This window comes from Prionailurus bengalensis, chromosome A3 (genome assembly GCF_016509475.1).
Source record: "Prionailurus bengalensis isolate Pbe53 chromosome A3, Fcat_Pben_1.1_paternal_pri, whole genome shotgun sequence".
Classification (NCBI taxonomy): Eukaryota; Metazoa; Chordata; class Mammalia; order Carnivora; family Felidae; genus Prionailurus; species Prionailurus bengalensis.
Window position 1 is genome coordinate 117,026,305 of NC_057354.1, and position 17,651 is coordinate 117,043,955.

The following is a 17,651-nucleotide window of genomic DNA, read 5'->3' on the forward strand; positions in this document are numbered from 1 at the left end:
TTTTTCTTAAGAACCCCATGTTTACATTTTCTTTTCAGATATTTCTTTCTTTGACAGCTCCACATTTAAACCGAAAGGCCTCCTTTACCTTATTCAATTGTACTGGTTTTATTTTGGATAGAAATCCTGCTGGGTACAGTAACAGGGAACAAACTTTACAACAGCAATAATCCCTTCTACAGCATCTATTGTGGGGAAACTTAATACACTTGTATTAAATGGCTGAGGCGTTGGCTCCAGTGATCTGAATTAACTACAGAAGAGCATAGTTTGAGAACAAAGCTACCTTCTTCACTCAGCACATTCCTGCTGTATGCCCAGCAACATGGCAGGACTGGAGACTCAAAACTGCCATCCAAGAGCACCCCACTGAAAGACCACTGATTGCCTTAGGCAATGACTTCATCACCAAAAGGTAGCAAAGACAGAAAAGATTTGACAGGATCCAGTGTTAACAAGCAGTTGGAGAAACGGGCTTTCTGACTCACTGTTGGAGGACTGACAATATGCTCAGAGTTTTCAATGTACACACACTTTGACTCGGGTTCTAAGAATTTGTCTTAAGGCAGTTTTACAGAAGCACACGGGGTTAACCTCAGCATGATAATGAAAAAGAAAACTCAGAAGCAATGCACAAATCATTAAATATGCAATCATTGAACTAATCATGCAGTCTATATTTATTGTCTCCTGACATACCATTGAATGGCAAAGTCCAGTCACAGAGAGCACACGTAGGATGGTCTTGTTTATTCTTTTCCTTTTATTTTTTTAGAATTTTTTAAATGTTGATTTATTTTTGAGAGAGAGACAGAACGTGAGCACGGGAGGGTCAGAGAGAGAAGGAGACACAGAATCTGAAGCAGGCTCCAGGCTCTGAGCTGTCAGCACAGAGCCCAGTCCAGGGCTCGAACCCACGAACCGTGAGATCATGACCTGAGCTGAAGTTGGATGCTCAATCGACTGAGCCACCCAGGCGCCCCTTATTCTTTTTCTTTTTAAATTTTTACTTAAATTCTGGTTAGTTAACATACAGTGCAATATTGGTGTCAAGAGTTGAATTCAGTGATTCTTCGTTTACATAACAGCAAGATAGTCTTGTTTATATAAAAGCGTAGCTAAAAGGTTACAGAAGTGTTGACAACAGTTATATCTGGATAATGAGGTTCTGGGTGACTTTTACTTTCCTTTGTTACCTTTCCTGAATGGGTGGACTTTTTTAAATTTCTTTTTATTTTGAGACAGAGAGAGAGAGAGAGAGAGAGCAAGGGAGAGGCAGAAAGAGAGGGAGAGAGAGAGAGAGAGGGAGAGAGAGAATCCCCAGCAAGCTCCTCACTGCCAGCGCAAAGCCTGATGCAGGGCTTGACTTTACAAACTGTGAGATCATGACCTGAGCCAAAATCAAGAGTTAGGGACTTAACCAACTGAGCCACCCAGGAGCCCCTTTCATGTTTTTTACTGTGAGCATTGCTTTGACTTGCGGGAGAAGGGGTGCTTTAAAAAAATTTTTTTCGCAAAAAGCTAATCTTTCTCTAAATTCCTTTGCACTTGTACTTTCCAACCTATCTATGGTCTTACATAATGGTAGGACAATATGAAATATTGTGAGGAGTTCATGGGTATATACATATGTCAAAACTCATTAATTCATACACTTTAATTCACTAAACTATACATTTTAGGGCATGCAATTTGTATATTAAATATACTTCAATAAAACTGTTTTTAAAAGAATTTAAAAGAATATGTAATTTACTGTATGTCAAATATACTTCAATAAAACTATTTTTTAAATGGAAAAAAATATGAAATAGTCCAGGTAATTCACCCACTATGCAAAATTGTCAACATAACTATACATATTTTAAAAAAACGGAATCAATGGTGGGAAGTAAATTTGATGTTCCAATCAGTGACAGGAGGCTATTCTAAGAGGTTAATAGCATGAGTGAGGTGTAAAAAATGTTCATTCAGCTTATTCTCTGTTCTCCAGCGGTGTCTGTGTCCTTGAACAGAGATGGCTGCAGAGCTCACCATTCGACTTACTTCTATCTTCTTCTGTTTGCACCTTTTTTGTAGAGTTCACGCCAATCTTAGGTGCCTTTTACCCCAAAGTACATGCTTCGGTGCACTTTAATTTTCCTGCAGTAAATAAATAGCCCTTGCTAGCTTCCCTTAAGCAACCATATAGCAAACTCAAGGGTTCTGAGACTTTGAAATCAGAAAAAAATCTGAAAAACATTCTTCCCAGAGATAATTATGAATACACCAATAAACCTTCACTCTGCTGACAGGTTTTCTTAAGAACATATATTATTTTCCTGTAAGACTAACCTGCTAATATAGCCCAAAGGTCTGCAATTGCCTGAAAGAATATGACAAAAGGAACACCAGTGGCCACTGGCCCCAGTGGCTTTGAGAAGTGGGTCTCTGAGTTGGTGGGACAAGAAGGAAACAAATGTGTGTGTTGACGTCAGAATCATGGTTCTCAGAGCCCCTGGGGTCGCATCTGATGGTGCCCACAAAGAGCATGGGCCCTGAAATCATTGCAAGCTCTGTGCAGGTTAGACCTGCTTCTCACCACTGTTTCTCTATGTTCTTCCCCTCTGTTTTCCAATGCAACCAGTTGGACAGTGCTTCAGGGAAGAATTGGGCGACCAGAGAACCCATTCCGAGTGGCCCTGGAATACATCTCTAGTGGAAACCGAAGCTTGTCTGCAGTGGACTTCTTTGCCTTGAAGAACTGCAGTGAAGGTATGTGAATCTGGCTTTCCCTTCCACTCCTTGGTAGCGTGCTGTCTTAAGTGTGTTGATAGCCTGCCACCATGATTAGCTGGGAATGTGCTTGTTTATACAGTGAAGTCTATGGTGCCTTGGAGCTGGTTCTGAATATTACCGAGTACTCCATTCCCCAGCTGATGGATTTTCAAAGACTGAGTATGACATTATATCTGCTTACCTTGAAACTTCGTCAAACAGAATAGTCTTTGTTAGAGAACATATCAGCTTAACTTCCCTGGCTGCCAAATGCTTTCAGCTACATTGTTTTGTTTTGTTTTGTTTTGTTTTGTTTTTTACTGTGGAAAGTTTCAAATGTGTACAAATAAATAGAATAGTACAATGACCCCCATATACCCTCAACCCAGTTTCAATTGTTATCAACATGCTGCCATTTTTATTTCACCTGTATCTCTACCTACTCCTCACCCTACCAACTTGATAGTGGTTATTATTTTCTTCTTTTTTTTCCTGAGGCAAATTGCATGAATAATTATTTTTAATGACTTGATTTCTGCAATTATTTAGGGGAAACTTGAGAAATGGTTTTATATGAAATCTTTTGCTTATTTTGTAAATACCATGAAGGTATGGTCCACTCGATCGTTGAATTCCTTTTGTGTAAGTCCCACATTGTGTATTTACTCAAGATTTATTACCAAGAGAAAGCATCTCTCTCCTAAAGAATGCTTTGTTGTTTTTTTTCCTTTTGCCTTTGTTGCCAGGAAACTCTGAACTCAATGTAGTACTTAATCCCAGTAATTACAGCTGTATGTGTTTTTGATAAACTTATTTCCCCTCCCTCTACAGAGTTTTTGACCTTCTACTTTTATTTTCAAATCATATCTCATATTTATCTTTCATTAGATATTGCTTCAAGTCTGATTAGTAAGCAGGAAGAAATGAATCATCAATAGATAACACGAGGTTGATCTTTCCTTGATTATTTAGAAGACCTAGCATCATAATTATCAACATCCTTTATTGTTTCCCTCATGTAGAAGGTATAGGAGATGGGATTGAATCATACAGCCTTCAGGAAGAAGTTGCTTTCATTACTGCTATTCTGCTGTGCCTGCCTCTGACCAGAGGTTCACTGGGAAGGAAGGTCTCAGGTGTGCCATGGAATCTGTGGCCTAAGAGGCCCAAGGATGAAGTATGGAGAGGAATGAAGTCTGTGGCACTCCCAGACCCAAATTCTCAATTTAGACTGTTCATAAACAACCATGAAGGCCCATAACACCCAGCAATCTGTTGCATGAAGAAAAGCTCAGCTTTAAATCACGGGCCTCTTAGAAGTGGTGTATGTACAAAGGGAACTCCCTTAAGAGACTACTGACCAGCCAGTTTCTTATGCTCTTAGGGCTCTTCATTCATTGCTGGTCTTGTAAGAACTTTCACAAAGTGGTTTTCTTTTTCCTTTAATGAAAACTGGTTTATGTGTGAGAAAAAGAAAAATCATCATAATGTGATAGATTGAACTTCAGTTCAAGTTGAAAAGGTGGTTAACCTGTGATGTGAAGCAATGTATAAGAAACATGTGGTTTGGGAGAAAGCCAGAGCTTGTACAAATGTTTCCACATTCACAAACTTGGGGATTTGTGAATGGCTCTGGACACCATCAATCCTCACAGATGTCAATGTCTATGTACTGTCCAAAAGAGACCATCTATTGAAATGGAGCCAGTTAACAGGAATGTGACAGGGAGAAGGTATCAGTTCCCAGAATTGGCCTAATCTCATTTGAGTAATGTGAAAAGAAGGGGACAGGAGGCAAAAAACTCCAGATATCTGGTCCAGCCCAAATAATGTTGCAAAAATTCTTTGTACGTCTGAGTCAAGGATCTCAAACAAATTTTTCCTCCCTTACCCCTATTACTCCATTTAACCTAAAAAATTCTTCCTCTATATCTTATGTTGCATTTGCAGTGAGTTTGTTTCAGGGTTTAAAAGACCTGTTTGTTTCTTGTCTGCTTCTCTACCCTTATGAAACCAAGAGAGTTGACCTCTCTTGATCCAAAAAGTATGTCTTCTGACAGGCCACTTTTTTAGAGGAGGGAGGAAAGAAGTCTGCTTCTAATTCCCTAGAGCAGGTAGATTGGCCAAGAGACCTAGGAAGGTTCTCATGTCCCAGCTACCTTCCTTCAGAGGCTCCATGTATAAGAACAGATGCTCCATGGAGAGGCAGATGTTCTCTGCACCCCTTCTCTGACTTGAACTCCTGTGGCCACCAAGGGGTATGAAGGGATAAGTATGGATGTGTAAAGCACAGAACAGAGAAAAACAAAGTAATTCCTGTGCTTCCTGGGAACTTATAATTTTCCCTCCCATGGTAGAACAATTCAGGTGCACATCAGTTGGTATGGACAAGTTGCAGACATAAGAAGCATCCTAAAACTACATTCATGTTTTTAAATGGAAGGAGTTGTTTCTGAGGTACACTCAAAACCTATTTGATATAGACAAATGTCTGTGTTTTCTTATGTCATTGCTTTGGTTTAGGTCATGAAAGGAAGGAAATAAGGAGAGTAGTATTGTCTTCGAGAGAGTGAACAGGGCTGGTGGCATGTTAGCCAGGGTTATAGATAGGTCTACAGGATGCCTGGTCTATTTTCTGATAGTAACTTGGTCCCCTCCTGATGAGGCACAGACAGAATATTAAATAAGAAACATCTGTAGAACTCTACAGCTCTTCCTTGGCCTACATGAGGAGAGGTGCCATTTTAGTTAGTATGGAGAAGACTTACAGGGGATGTTGGGACAATTTTCCCCATATAGGAGATTATACTTATTTGTGAATGTCATGGGCTGAGTCCATACCTCTTTCCTCTCTTAATCCTGACAGCTATCACAGTGTGTAACATTTAATAGGTGCTCAGTTAATAAGCAATAAAAGTTAACATCAACAGAGCACTTACCATGCACGAAGGGAAGTGCTGACCCTTTCACATGTGTTATCTCATGTGAACTTTACACTAGTGCTATAAAGCAGGTTCTATTATCTTATTTTACAGATGGGGAAACTGAAGCTCACAGAAGTCTCAAAACTTGCCCAGGTCATTCAATTAGGGAAAGATAGAGCCAAACTCAATCCCCAGTCAGTCTGACCACCAAGCCAGTGTTTCTGTCCACCACATTCTGGCACCTTTGTGGACTGTGTAGGGAAAGAGGTTTTATTTATTACCAGAAGATTTAGAATTATCTTTGACTCATCCTCCTCTCCCTACATCCAAATGGCCAAGCCCTGAGCTTTAGACTCATGGCTGCCTTACATCCTATCTGTTGCTATCTAGATGCTACTGTTGTTGTCTCTTGAATTTACCCTTATGACTTCATTTCCACAACAACGTAACTTATCTGGGCCTTTGTTACACATCCCTGGGCTTTGGCAGTAGCCAGCTAGTCTGGCTGATGCCATTACCCATCCCTAACATATTGCCACACCAATTGCCCAAAATTCCCTTTCTTTGTGGCACTTTCATGACATCTCAGTAACTTCTTATTGCCTCACACATCAGAAATATGAGGGGGCTAGACTGGGCCACCTCACTCATTCCTGGGTCCAGGAAAGTGATGGGCTGGGGATCACACAGCTGGTTGGTGATAGAGCTGGGAGTGACATCAGAGCCATCTCGACTCCAGCATCAGTACTTTCACCACTGTTTAGTCCTGCCTGGAAAGCCTGAGTGTCTCTGCCTGACTTCCAAGCTTCTTTACAATCTGTCCTCAGGACCTGTCCAACGTTATGCCCTCTGTTTTCCACACCTCCTGCCCTCTAGTCAGACTGGTTTTCTGTCCACTGTACCAGGAATGGCCACCTTGGTCCCAGGTCTTCCATTTTGAATGCAGACTCATCATTTAGGATCCAGTTTAGGGCCCAAACCCTCCAGAACATCATTCATAGATATAAAAATCTTTCTCAGAAGGCTTTGCTATTACATCTAAATTTAGCATCTATTTTATAATTCTTTCCAAGTTAGTTATTTTGGGACCCTAACTTGAGATTTGGGATCTTGTCTTATATTTCTTTTATTTCTCCAGGGGGCATGTAACACAGTGCTAAACACATAGAAAACACTACATAAATATTTGTTGACTGATTGTTAGTTAATCATTGATAAATGCTGCTCCTGCTTTTATAGCTTTGGGCTATTAGCCTATTATTTCCAAAAGAAGGTAGCAGTGAATGTAAATTTGTTAGAAGAGGTTTTTTCCTGATGTTAAAAGAAAAATAGCTGATAAATTCGTCAATGATGGGAGAGATATCAGCCTCCAGAGACACCCATGCTTGGGCTTCCAGGAACCCTTCACCCATTCACAAAGACTTTTCTTCAGCAGACAAGCCAAAGCAATAGAATTGTGCAGGATACTCATCAGGACTCCATGTGTTCAGAGGAGTCTACAGAAAAACACGTCGGAAGGGGCAGGACTAGCTTCCTGAAAATGATTTGTAAAAACACTGTGCCTTTTAGCAGCTCGTAAGAATATACCCCAATGTTTATAGCAGCACTTTCAGCAATAGCCAAATTATGGAAATAGCCTAAATGTCCATCAACTGATGAATGGATAAAGAAGATGTAGTTTATATATACAATGGAATACTACTTGGCAATGAGAAAGAATGAAATCTGGCCATTTGTAGCAACGTGGATGGAACTGGAGAGTGTTATGCTAAGTGAAATAAGTCAGGCAGAGAAAGACAGATACCGTATGTTTTCACTCATATGGGGATCCTGAGAATCTCAACAGAAGACCAGGGGAGAGGAGAATGGGGGGGGGGAGTTACAGAGAGGGAAGGAGGCAAACTATAAGAGACTCTTAAATACTGAGAACAAACTGAGGGTTGATAGGGGATGGGGTGAGGGGAAAATGGGTGATGGGCATTGAGGAGAGTACCTGTTGGGATGAGCACTGGGTGTTGTATGGAAACGAATTTGAGAATAAATTTCATTAAAAAAAAAAAGAATATAATTGCAAACACCCATCTCACACCTTCTATGTGCCAGGCTCCATTCTAAATTCTTTGCATATATTAACTCATTTAAGCCTCACAATAGTACTATGAGGTATGCATTATCATTATCAGCATTTCCACTGTATAAATGAGGAAATCGAGGCACAGAGACTTAAGTAATTTGCCCCAAGTCTCACAGCTGATACTGGAACAGAGCTCATCTACTCCAGTATCCATGCTCTTAGCTGCTGTGTGTTGCTGCTACTTCCTAGAAATCACCCCAGAAAGCATCTATTCTGACTCCCTCACCAGTGGAAATTGAATAAACAAACCACCCAAAGGTTTACCTTGAATTTTGATACACTAAATTATTGGCCACCCCAATGTGATTTCTACCTTCACCTCATGGTTCTCAAGCTCTCAGTTTTTCTAAGAATCTAATTTAGAACTTCCCTTTCCCTGCCTAGGTTGGTCAGAGGTGGTTTAGGTGTACCACTGCCCACTGGCCAACAGTGGACACCCCATCCATGAACATCAAGGAGCTGCAGATGGCACCTGTGTGAGCCTAAATACATTTTACCACCAGTCCCCGTGGTTCTTGTTCTCTTTCATGAACCTACAAGAATCATATCTGAGGTTTCCTGGGTCAGAACCACATTCAGCTCACTAACAGATTTCTCAGCAAGAAGCACTCTTGGTTCCTTACCCTACTGAGACACTTTCAGACACAGTAATTTCTCTGATGTGCCCAGCAGAGAGGATGTCATAATCCTCATGTGACCAATGAGGGGTTATTTCACTAACTTCTGTAGTGCGGGAGGGGCAGGAATCCAGTGTCAAAAGCAGTCCCACCACCATGGATACCTTAAAACACATGTTCCTAAAGAATTGGGGATGCACAGGTATCTTAACCTCTCTAGACCTAAAATGATGGCATTTAAACTGGATCTATGGTCTTCAAAGATTTTTTAGAGACTGAACCCTTAATTTAACTAAAGTTTTGTATATGCATCCATTATATAAAAGTACACAAGCAAAGCTTCCCTAGGAAAAGTGATGGTTGGAACCTACCTCCTCCACAGCTCTTGACACCCACTCCCCCACCACCTCCATGGGGGTTCATAAAATACATTTTGAGAACCACTGGGCATTCTTATTTTCAACTCTCCTATTAATTCCAGGTTTTTGATCTTATGATTCTGTGCTTACATAAAACGTGATCGCCAAAAGTTGTTAACATTAATTGTACCTTCCTTAAACAATTAAGACTAAGGACAAGGCTGCTATACTTTGGGCTATGGCCAATTTACACAAGGCAAGTTCTTGTCTCACTGAGTCCTGGCTTTGAGATGCTAAGTATGGAGCTGGTATGAATGTTTCCAGTAAAAAACAAAAATGTGTGGCATGTCCCAATGTTGTTCCCTCTCTCTCCTCCTACTCCACCAAAGACAACGATGGCCAGGCAAGAATGCTCTCCTTAGGCCAAGAGGGGACAAGAGGAAACGAAAGAAGCTGAGCAAATGGAGTCATCTTGGCCAGCCGTGTGGAACCAATCAATCTCTGGAGTAAGCTCCAAAATCCAGCTGGGTAAAATGAGGGATAACCTCATGGGCTCCTGGCAGCCTGGCCCAAATGGGGCATTTTCTGTTCCAACAGCAAGCAACACCCCAGCAGGATCCTCAGTCCGTGCTTGTAAAATGGTGATTACTGTGGCACTGTCCTCGGGCTGCCAGCAGAAAACTCTCTATGTAGTAGAAACATCAATCGTTCCGTCCACAGACTTGCCCGTTCCTTCGACATTTACTGAGCACATACTAGACTGAATGCTCCGTGATACTGATAGAAACTTGCTTCTGTCTTAGGACTGAGTTTTGGTGTGGGGCCTTAAAATCCCCATTCTGCTTTGCACAAAACTGCTCCCCCAAGGGCATCCCTGACTTACATTTAATTCGCACCAGAGGTATTGAATAAATGCTCCATTTGTACAGGTCTCTTCCTCTACACTGGTTGCCATGTGTATTGCTCAGATATACCACAAAATGAGCACTGAACCAGCAATCAGGGGATCAAAGTCCCCTTTCCACCTCTTATTTGCCACAGTCGAGCCAACTCTTCAGATCAGAAGGAATATTAAAGGTCTCTATCAGAATTGGCACATCATTGGTGTTTTTTTATTTAAAATAGGAATAAAAATATGTCAGTGGTTGTACTGAAACTGACCTTAACCGTGAGGGTCAAATGAGAAGATGGCTGTGGGGACGCATTATGGATGATGATGCCCTGAGCTACCTGACCTCTCTGCAACTCACCTGCCTGAAGCCTGTAAAAACAAAGGTGCTCCCTCACTGATGCTCCGTTTCTTATGGAGAAAGTACTAGTCACAGAAGCAAATTGGCTCTTCTGATGCCTCCTGCAAAATTATGTGATGCTAACAATAACCAAATGCCAAGCAGGTGTTGAGAGCCACAGAACTGCCAATCTGACACTGACACCAAGGTGGCTATCACCCAGCTTAGTCATTTCAAGGGACTGAGTCAACTGTGCAGTGGTGGTTGTAATGCTTGGAAGTGAAAGCCAAGGAGAAATAGCAACCACAGCCTGTGCCCTCCACGTGAAGGGTAAGGCCCACTTACAAAACATTCTCCTTATGAACTGCCTATTTCTAAAATTTCCCACTCATCACTTACCTGTGGATTGTACTGTTTAAAAGATAAGCATTAAAATTGTGATTTCCTGTAGCCACTGAGATCTCTCTCACATTTCCCCAAACACCTTGCACCTCAACCTTTTGTTCCAGCGGTGCCCCCTTTAGAGTCCCCTCCCCCTCCCATCCCCAATATCTGTCTCCTCAAGCCCTACACTTCTTTCAAACTTTAGCTCCAATGCTATCTTCTCCAAGAAGTCTCAGCTCAGAATTATGTCTCCATATATTTCCTTTTTAGAACAGTCTACTTCTTTCCAGAGTTATTTATGTATCTTGCTCAATAGATGCTAAATTCCTAGAATCAAAGACTGTCTTTTTCTTTTTAATCTCTGTACCCCAATTAGCAACTAACAGTGCTTCGCTCATAGTAAGCACTGAATAAAGCTTTTCTGGTTACAATGGAGGACGAGGATTACAGGCTTTGGAAACAGACAGAATGAGTGTGGCATTCCAGGTCTATCACTTACAACCCTTCTGAGCTCAGAAGAGTTTTTAAGAATCTTTGAGTTTTGGGGGCACCTGGGTGGCTCAGTCGGTTGAGCGTCCAACTTCGGCTCAGGTCAGGATCTCGCAGTTTGTGAGTTCGAACCCCACGTCGGGCTCTGTGCTGACAACTCAGAGCCTGGAGCCTGCTTCAGATTCTGTCTCTCTCTCTCTCTCTCTCTCTCTCTCTCTCTCTCTCTCTCTCTCTCGCATGCGCTCTCTGCCCCTCCCCCACTCACGCTCTGTTTCTCTCTCTCTCTGCCCCTCCTCCACTCATGCTCTGTCTCTCATGCTCTCTCTCTCCTTCGGAAATAAACATTAAAAAAAAACTCTTTGAGTTTTGGTTTTCTCAACAGTAAATGGGACTAATGTTACATAATTATAGGTTTGTTGAGAAATGAAAAACTGATATTATGCATCCAGCCCCTGGCACGGTGCTTGGCACAATAAATGTACCATTGCCTTCCCCCTTCCTCACCCCTGACTGAGATGAATGTCCTCATTCTGGAACCAGGATGGGATAATTCATCACAAGTATCCCAGGATATGTTTGCAGGCTCAGGCCCACCTTTCCCTTTACATCTGCACCTTTTCTGAGCCATTGGGCCAAGGGCAAGTTCACCCCCGCTGCCAGCAGAAACTTGGAAAGCCCAGATCTGTTTTCTGATTTAGAAGGCGGTTGCTTTTCTTCCCGCCCACAATCTATGCTTTTCTCTCTGATAATGTCATTTTTTTTTCCCTTTGTGACTGGGTGCCCAGAATCCAATGTGCCCTGCAAAAGAGTGGGACTGTTTAATCCTGTGGGGATCCTTAGTGGCCAAGGAAGACCCAAACATCCTGTGATGTACGCTTATCATACTTCTGAGAATAGGATCTAAATCAGCCAGGCCCCCAGCTGGTGGAACCAGGAAAGCATTTTGCTTGCCCCTCCTTTCCCTACGGATGTACAGCTGCTGTTGGCAGAAACTTCCTTACATTGGAATGGCTTATTCATAACCACTAATAAACCCAATTAAAAATGCCCCACAAAGTACATAGGAACAATGATTGCTCGATCAACTCTTTTAAATATTTGACCATTGGAAATCACCCGGAAATGGAGGCCAAGACAAAAGATTTTTAAATATAAATAAATAAGGAACCAGTGCACTGAGGTCATTGTCCTCCCAGAAGAAAATTACTTTCAAATTACAACTACATAAAAGAAATAATTGAAAAGATTAATCACACTAAAATAATTGGTCTATTTTACAAGTAATTTGGAGCAATATTCAGTCATTGACATAAATGTCTAGTAGTAAAATAGTAATGAATTTCATTCTCTGACTAATGTATTTATTTTATTAATGGTACTAAGTGGCGTTGTTACTCCTTATAAATATTTCATAACTTTTAATTCATTAAAATGTTTAAGGAATTTCCAAAAGTATTTATTAGTTTTAAATCATCCTTAGTATTCAATATGCGATTGCCATTCTGCCTGGGTAATTAAAAAAATTATTGTTTTGGGTAATGGGAGTCTCTTTGAATGTGGAGGATTAAGCCCCAGTTATTAATGAGACTGACGCTCCTGCTGGTGATGAATGAGGGGCTTGGTGAAGCTATGCTCCCCCTCTAGGTCTCTATCTGTGCCTGTGAGGCGAACCCAAATAAATAAATTCCAGAGATAAGAGAAATGTCAGTTTAGACATTGGTTTCAATCCACCACCTCTCCCACATCCTCTCCATCTTCCAGAAACAGCTGACAGCAGAATTCGTACATTCTGACCTCACCTCCTCTCTGTTTCTTTCATTCTTTGATAGAGGCCATAAGGAGGGAAATGGGCATAAGATGCAACAGAGAGAAAAGCAAGGGACGTTGCATCATGAACAGTGGAAAGAAGATAGGATTTGGATAAGAAAACGTGGACTTGAATCCTAGCTGAGTTGTTTGGGTGCTGTGTGTCTGCTACACCCTGCAGTGCTAGATAATTAATGTGTAAAATGAAGACGTTGGCACCTACTCCATGCGAGGACTTAATTCGTGTGGGGATTAAATATGATAGTGTGTATGCCTTACATGACACAGTGCCTGCAACCTAGCAGGAAATCAAACAGGGTTAGTTCTCCCCCTCCCTAAGTCCAAACAGTAATGTGGATCCAGTGGCCTTGACAATTCTTAATTAAGCATGGTACAAATAATTGGTATGAGTCATCAAGATAAACTGGACCAACAGTGAATTGTTCAACTTCAAGGGCTTGGTGAAGTCTAAGGACATCCCCTGGAGGAAGAATGGGATGGCTCCACTCTCAGTGCCCTGTCCCACAGGTCTGAGGTCAGGCTCACTGCCCTATCTCCCAAGCCCCATCCACATAGGAAGTGGCTAAAGGCATTTGGCTGTAAGAAAATAGGGAGGGGCCAGGATCTAACAACTGGGTTGGGATAAAGGGGCAGGTGTTTCTCACATTTGGACCCTTGTACCTTGAGGATATATAGTGGTGCTCTGGGCACATGCAAACCCACAGAATTAACATGGTACATTTTACCAAAATGTTGGAACAGAGGGATATTTTTATATTTAAACCAACATGGCTATATACTGGGCTTCAATGCAAATTACACACAAATCTTAAGATAAAACATGAGGTTTAAGACCTTTTCTGCTGGAAGTGATCCCCCAGATTCTGGGAGGTGACATCACCCTTGTCTGCCATGGGGGGTACATCAAAGGGGATGTTAGTGAAGCACAACTCTAAGGGGACAGAGGGACAGGAGTTAAAACAAGGAAGTATGGCAGCCTGGAAAGCTGGACCAAATCAAAGGTATTCTTTCAGTTGCAAGCCATTGGTGGATGTGATGGCAGGCCAAATCCCAAGGTGACACCAGAGAGCAGCAGGGGGGCCCTAACATACCAAATCAGTCAGAAGGACTCAATTCCTAAAATTTATGTACCAAATCAGGGCCAAACTAACCAAATATTAGATTTAAAAGTCCCCTGTGTATTGACCTAAAGCTTATTAAATTTCCCCAAAGACAGAATGGATTGCAGAATTGGCTTTGTTTTGAAGGGAGATACAGAAAGGGTTACTAACTCTCCATCTGAAGAGCTAGGAGACATTTTACTTCCTCTCTGCCCAGACCCCTGGACAGAGCTTCTCACAGCAGGGACTATGGGAACCAAATGGCCAAGTCTTCCAGAGCAGAGCACAAGGATGTGGTGTGTTTTTTTTCTGTTTTTACTCAGTTATTTTGAAGTTTTGCCATTCTCTGTCTTCAGATTATGCTGCGAGTGTGGAACCTTAGTTTGCCTTTTTTGTTGTGATTTGTTTGGAGAGGAAACACAGGGAAACAGTTGCTTAGTAGGTGCCCAGAGGCCCCACAATTCAGTCTGCAAGTCACAAGGCAAATGGTCTCTCTGATCCCTCCTTCCCTCAGCTCCAACATTCTGGAATTCCATGAGCAGCATTTGGGTGGATGTAAAGTCTTTTGGCTTTTGCTGCTTTTGCTTCTTTATTTAGCTCTTAGCCAGCATTTTGTGTCTATAAAATGCTTAACAACATTGACTAATTACCACTTATTAATCATTCATGCAACTGATAGACCAGGGTCTTATCATTTCCTTCAACAACACAGGTGCAATATCCTGTCTGGTTCCCAAGTCATACACAGTGGGAGTGATGGGACCATCATGGCAGCACTGGGATCCTCCTGAGCTCACTGGGGGAATGGGCCGGAAGGTGGGCACAGGCTCTGTGAGGCTACAACCCTCTGCTCTAATGAACAGGAAGGATGAGCCACATTGCCGGCCAATGGCAGCTGAGAAGCAATAAGCTTTAATTAGAAGCTTCTTCCTGGAAATTCACATGGACATAATAACTCTGTTGTCTTAAAAGGCCCAGAGAGGTTGAATGCCTCAACTTTCTTTTGCTTTTATAAGCTGATTCTTTCAATCACTTTTGAAATGTAAATATAATTAAAACATTGGTGGGGCGCCTGGGTGGCGCAGTTGGTTAAGCGTCCGACTTCAGCCAGGTCACGATCTCGCGGTCCATGAGTTCGAGCCCCGCGTCGGGCTCTGGGCTGATGGCTAGGAGCCTGGAGCCTGTTTCCGATTCTGTGTCTCCCTCTCTCTCTGCCCGTCCCCCGTTCATGCTCTGTCTCTCTCTGTCCCAAAAATAAATAAACGTTGAAAAAAAAATTAAAAAAAAAAAAAAAAAAACATTGGTGCCAATTAGCTTCCCTGTGCTACAGAGACAGGCAACTCATGTCTAGGGTCAGGAGGTAGCCTGTCTGTAGGTTTACGGTTCAGGAACACAGGTGAAGGAGAACACAGCTGGGGATAGCAGCAGAACAGACCACTGCACAGGCTCACTTTGGTCTCCAGGAGTGCTAGGAGACAAGCTCCCTGCACTCCACTCCCCAGAGATCAAAGAGAGCCTGTGAGTAGCCCAAAGCCTCTGTCCTGTGGACTTGGGCTTATGACTAGGTAAGGCAGAGGTGAGAAATTCCCAGAATTACATTATATGGATTAAAATAGAAAGCAGAAAATTACAAGGAAAGTTGTTCCCTATTTCTCTTACCATCTCAGGATTGGTATCTTTCTTGTCAGTGTGCAAACACAAGCCCTTGCTTGTTGCGTTTCCCATACTCTCCCACATATCCACTGGGTGTGCATGCATACTAATGTTAGAAGATCTATCTATTCTCTGTCATTCTTCCCCTGGCATGGCCCTTCCCCCATTCTTTTCTCCCCATTTTTTTCCCATGGCTATTTGTAACGCCAAAGCAACTACTCGATTCAGAGCCACAGTGTTTGTTTACTCTGTGTGATAATCAATACAGGAAAGCAGACAGATCATTACCCGTTGTGGTGTTTGTTTTGGCATCCTGCGGGCAGCCTACATCTCCTCACCCTCAGCCTTCCTTCCCTCTGTCTCTCCCAAACTCTGGGTGCCTTTGTCTTTTTGCTTACCTGTGACTTCACTTTCACTTCTCAACTTTCTTCCTCTCTTTGCGTGAGGGGGAAAAACCTGGGCCATGGAATTGGCCATCTGATTGCTGGGGCACCTCAGTAATCAGTGAAGCCTGTTCTGCTTTTACTCCAGACAGATGGACAACAACTGAAATGGCCAGATTGGCTGTTCAGGGGCCAGATCTGGGGTGTGCACATATGAAGTCTTCCTCTCTTTCTCTTCTGTATTCTAAGAATAGATTTTCTTCTCTCCTCCTTTTTTCCATTCCCCAATTTTGCCTCCTTTCCCTTCATGTACCCGTCATTTTCTGGTTAGAAGACCTCATTTCACATGCATACACATGTTGCACACAGGAACAGTGTTGTACATGAACAGTGAGGAGGTTTTGTGGGGCATTTGGACATGGTGATCCTGAAGAAGGCCTCAGGGTCAAGACCACCGTCTTTAATTGAGAGTGAGGGGGGGCGCCTGGGTGGCACAGTCGGTTAAGCGTCCGACTTCAGCCAGGTCACGATCTCGCGGTCCGGGAGTTCGAGCCCCGCGTCAGGCTCTGATGGCTCGGAGCCTGGAGCCTGTTTCCGATTCTGTGTCTCCCTCTTTCTCTGCCCCTCCCCCGTTCATGCTCTGTCTCTCTCTGTCCCAAAAATAAATAAAAACGTTGAAAAAAAATTTAAAAAAAAATTGAGAGTGAGGACTTCCTAGTGTCAATCACATGGCAAAGGCAAGACTTAGTACATAAGAGGGTCCAGCATTTTCTTCTAGGGGTCAAGAAATTAAATTGGAGTGAGCTCTTGGGTAATGGGAACTGAGCTTGCAGTCACTACAGAGAAGACACTAGAAGCTAGGAAGGAGAGTCTTGGGAAAACTCATTTATTTTCTCTTCAGGGTCAGCAAAGCAGAGTATAAGCTCATGGCATGGGAGCTCAAATCTCAGGGGAGATTTTTTTCCCCCTTGTTTTTCCCCGTCTTTAGCAAGTCATGTTGAACATTCCAGCTTACTTTGGTTGTACTCTAAGAGTTTTATCTGGGCCTTGACCAGGGTTTTAAAGGGTTTAAACATCACAGTTGTGATCCATTGGATTCTCCAAGGAAATAACAAATCTCAGAAAAAGAGGGAGGAAGGAGGGGAATAAAAGAGAGAGGTAGAAAAGACTATGAGGTCTGGCCACTCCACCCACCATAAAGTTCACCTTCACCTCCTGTGGAAACTAGGAGGTTCAGAGCTTGCATTGATTAAGGAAAGTGGGATCTTCCTACCAACTGACCTGAAATCTGTCCCCGTGTGTAAACTGGGCTTCCGTTTCTCCACCACCTAGTAACTGGACTCTATGCTTCCAGAACCAAGGCTGGAGGATTTATTAAATAACCCAAACTCCTTGGGAGTTTTAAAAATCATATTTGCATTTCCATGCTATTATATTATATAGTGTGACTTCATATAGAAGCTACTATATGAGGCTCCACTATTTCTCATCATTGGTTGTTGCTTTTCAGACATAAAAAATAGAAGAGGAGTCACAGTCACCATGTGATGGTCTCTTTTGTCAGATGTAGAACTCCTCCCACCATACCCTTACCCCAACCCTTGGTTCCAGCCACAGACAACCTCATTAAGTGTGGTATAAGGGTAGCCCAGTGCTCAATCCACAGAATTCCAGGAAGGCTTCATATGACTTGGGTGGATCATCCAAGTACTATGGCCTGTTTGACTTTTGCTTCCGTTATTCCCCCCCACCCCTGCTAAGTTGTGCAATTTCCACCTCAAATCTGCATCCCTAG

At 42.5% G+C, this 17,651-nt stretch overlaps 1 protein-coding gene across 1 annotated transcript in view; it reads left to right on the forward strand.

The window, feature by feature from the left end:
- Positions 1–2,631: 2,631 nt before the first annotated feature.
- The window catches only part of LOC122497295 (ALK tyrosine kinase receptor-like), a 145,511-nt gene continuing 130,491 nt past the window's right edge, over positions 2,632–17,651 (forward strand). Inside the window, exon 1 of the mRNA XM_043604219.1 lies at positions 2,632–2,754. The gene's annotated coding sequence lies outside the window, so the exon portion shown is untranslated. The remainder of the gene's footprint in view (positions 2,755–17,651) is intronic.